Source organism: Corylus avellana, chromosome 4, assembly GCF_965113065.1.
Source record: "Corylus avellana chromosome 4, dhCorAvel1.hap1.2, whole genome shotgun sequence".
Lineage (NCBI taxonomy): Eukaryota > Viridiplantae > Streptophyta > Magnoliopsida > Fagales > Betulaceae > Corylus > Corylus avellana.
The window spans coordinates 24,938,180-24,941,649 of record NC_142493.1 but is presented as its reverse complement, the minus strand read 5'-3'; the positions used below and the strand labels follow the sequence as shown (position 1 = coordinate 24,941,649).

The 3,470-nt window shown below is 34.9% G+C and overlaps 1 long non-coding RNA gene across 1 annotated transcript; it reads left to right on the top strand.

The window, feature by feature from the left end:
• Positions 1 to 2,478: 2,478 nt before the first annotated feature.
• LOC148586503 (uncharacterized) lies at positions 2,479 to 2,910 on the top strand. Its single transcript, XR_015911981.1, has 2 exons — positions 2,479 to 2,559; positions 2,678 to 2,910. It is a non-coding gene; the product is annotated as an uncharacterized LOC148586503 (long non-coding RNA).
• Positions 2,911 to 3,470: the final 560 nt, after the last annotated feature.

The window sequence follows — 3,470 nt, the reverse complement described above, 5'->3', positions numbered from 1 at the left end:
CCTCTTAAGAGTGGCCGTATAGCATTGGGCAGAGGAGATTTTTTTTTTTTTTTTTTTAAGAGTGGGCAGAGTTTGAACCAATTAAAGTGGCTGAAATTAACCACAAAAAAAAAAAAAAAAAAGGGGGAGGGGTTGAAATGCCAAAAATTTATTGTCCACGTGGTAGGCTGAAAAAAGAAGGAAAGTGGTTCTCTCATGTTCTAGAGAGTCAGAGAGAGAGAGAGAGAGAGAGAGAAGAAAATATGAGACTTTTGAGAGAGAAAGAAAGTTCCAGAAAGAAGAAATAAACTGTTAGAGAAAAATGGAGAAAAAGAGGGGAAGCATGAGGACTGAATGAGAGAGATGGAAGAGAGAAGCTGAGCAAGAGAAGAAGAATAAAAACAAAAAAGGAGGAGGAAGAGGTAGGGGCAAGAAAAAAGGAGGGAGATCAGTAGGGGCAAGAGAAGAAAAAGAAAACGAAAGGAAGAGGAAGGGTAGGCATAAAAAAACTTAAAACATTACTGCTCAAAATTTTTTTCCAGGATTTTTGCATGGGCAGGCGCCCCTGCCCCGCCCCTGCCTATATCCGGCACTGGAGAAGGCCAAGTTACTTTGATTTCTTATGCTTTTTGTAAACACAATTTGCCCTTTTTATTTTTATTATTATTTTTTATCTAAACCATGCAATAAATGGCCTTCAATTGCAACCAGCGGCTGACCTTGACTTATCCTAAATGTTACTTATCCAATTATCTCTCTCTCTCTCAACATTAATCTTCAATTGCAACAGTGTTGCAAGCTCTTAAATTCGAAACATGCATTTTGCTAGACAGGGTGCGTTGACATCTGATAGGTACTTATTTTTCTCTTCTTATTGGCCCCGTTTGCTAACAGCTCTGGGTCGGCACTGTAGCTGGAACGGTGTCATCTGACAAGTGCAGCAAAAGTGTACTTTTTAATATTAATATATATATATATTTTTTAAGCAAAATATTAAAAAAAAAAAAAAAAAAAAAAAAAGGAGAAAGATGGGGTGGTTCCAGCCACCCCTTGGCCAAAATGGGGTGGCCGGACCACCCCATTTTTGGCCAAGGGTCCAGCCACCCCCAAAAAACCAAAAAAAAAAAAAAAAAAAAAAAAACGAGGGAGGAATCGGGTGCATTTGGGGGTGGTAAAAAAAAAACAGAAAAAACGAAGGAGGGCCACCCCCAAATGCACCCGATCCCTTTTTTTATTTTTTTTGCCAAGGGGGTAGTTCGACCACCCCCAGATCAGCCAGGGGGTGGCTCCAGCCACCCCCTTGGCCAAAAATGGGGTGGTCCGGCCACCCCATTTTGGCTAAGGGGTGGCTGGAACCACCCCATCTTTCTCCTCCTTTTTTCTTTTTTCTTTTTTTTTTTTTTTTTTTAATATTTTGCTTTTTAAAAAAATATTAATATTAAAAATTACACTTTTGCTGCACCTGTCAGATGGCACTGTAACTGAAACAGTATCGTTTCAGCTACAGTACCGACCCCGGGCTGTTGGCAAACGAGGCCATTATTCCTTCTTGTTTTTTCTTTCTTCCTTTGTTTTCTTTTCGTTTTCACTATTTGCATGTCTGTGGTAGGATTTTTTGTTTTTTTTTTTGTTTAACGAGAATCATGTTGCTACTGCACGTGGAAGTACTAACAAAAAAAAAAAAAAAGAATAAGAAGATACTTGGAACTGTTTGACTGTTTTTCTTTTAGCATTCTTTGTAAGTGGATTGTCTTACCGCTATATATTGAATGAATATGAGTAGGTACTGGAATTAATGAGGAGCCGGTAAGTGACAATATATGCATTTTTGGGGCATTAGGTCTTATAACAACAAATCAAATCTCTTGCGTTGTGATTATTTTTTAATTTAAATTTGTGTTTCTTTTGTTTTTTTATCAAAAAATTAGGTCTTGGCATTCTACATTATCAATTTTCATAAATTCAACACGTCATATTGTTTTTCTAATTATTATGGTTATGAGTTTCTTGTAATTTATGTTTAGTTCACCTGTTTGGGCAGTTATTGACATTATCTAACAAAAACAAAAACTTGATTTATTGGAGGAAATCAAATGTTTTTATAACAATTTCCAAGCAAGAAAATCATACCTATTAATTCTAAACATATTTCAATTTTTATTGCAATAGGCATAGATCATGTCAAGTTCATCCTAAATTTCTACATTCAAATGCGACTAGCCATAAATGGGCTCTAGTAGGTAGATAGTCGATATGTTTCTCTCTTTTTTTTTTTTTCTTTTTTAGTTTTTGTTCTTCTTTCCCTCCAAAATTATTGTGTTATTTATAAAAGAATATATTATTGACTGTGGTTCTTAATTGCACAGCTTTTACGGAACTTCTAGATAACTCTTTTTTTGGATGAGGTATACCTACACTCTTCTTTGCTTCCAAAAAGTTAAGAATCATTACATGCATTAATTTTCATCTTTTTATTTTTTTTCTCGTCTTTTAATTTGTAGGTCTATAATGGAGCTACATATGTTTATGTAGATGTTCTTGAAAACATGAAAGATGGTACTAAAACGTTGCAAGTTGATGGTAGGTAACTTTATTGTTTTGCCTTCTATTCAATTCTTGTTTTCTGAAAATTTCTTTATTTATTGTCCTTGCTATTTCTTTCATTAAATATCTATTGCTTTCTACTTTTGTGCTGCAGATAATGGTGGTGGAATGACTTATGATAAGATGCGGCAGTGCATGTCCCTTGGCTATTCTATAAAAAGCAACATGGCCAACACCATTGGTCAATGTGAGCTCCTAAATTACTTAATGGGTAAATAATTGGATGTGCAGAAGACTTGATAAAAATTCATTACAAAAGGAATTTTTTTATTTTTCAATACAATTTTTCACTTTTCTATTATTTTATAGCAATCATTATTTTTATTTTATTTTATTTTGTTGGACCACTTATTTTTTTAAGGCAGCGACAAAGACAGGAAATGAATTGTCCCATCTCCCTAGCTGTCAGCCAACTATATAAAAATAATTTGCTTGAGTGGTCGAATTTGACTCCAAAAAAAAAAAAAAAAATGTAGACAGTATCCAAGTGTTTGACAATAACCACCAATGTTTCATCGTTGATGTAATCCATTAATAATGACATCGACATTTGACAAAAAAAAAAAAAAAATTTGACGGTATCCAAGTGTTTGACAATAAGTCAATAACCACCAATGTTTCATCGTAATCCATTAATAATGATATCGACCACTCAAGCAAATTACTTTTATACTTAAAGGGTGGTAGTTGAGTTGGTAAAAAAATTTTTTTCATCCTAGTGGTCGCGTGTTCGAATCCACTTGCGGTAGTAGATGCGTGAATTAGATGCTACTTAGAAAGGGTTCTATTGGCTTACACCTTTGTGGGGTTGTGGTAACGGGCTCGTCTTTCCAAGCAGTAATTATTGGCTCAAACCGAATATTTCACAGCGGGTGGAAATCCCGATG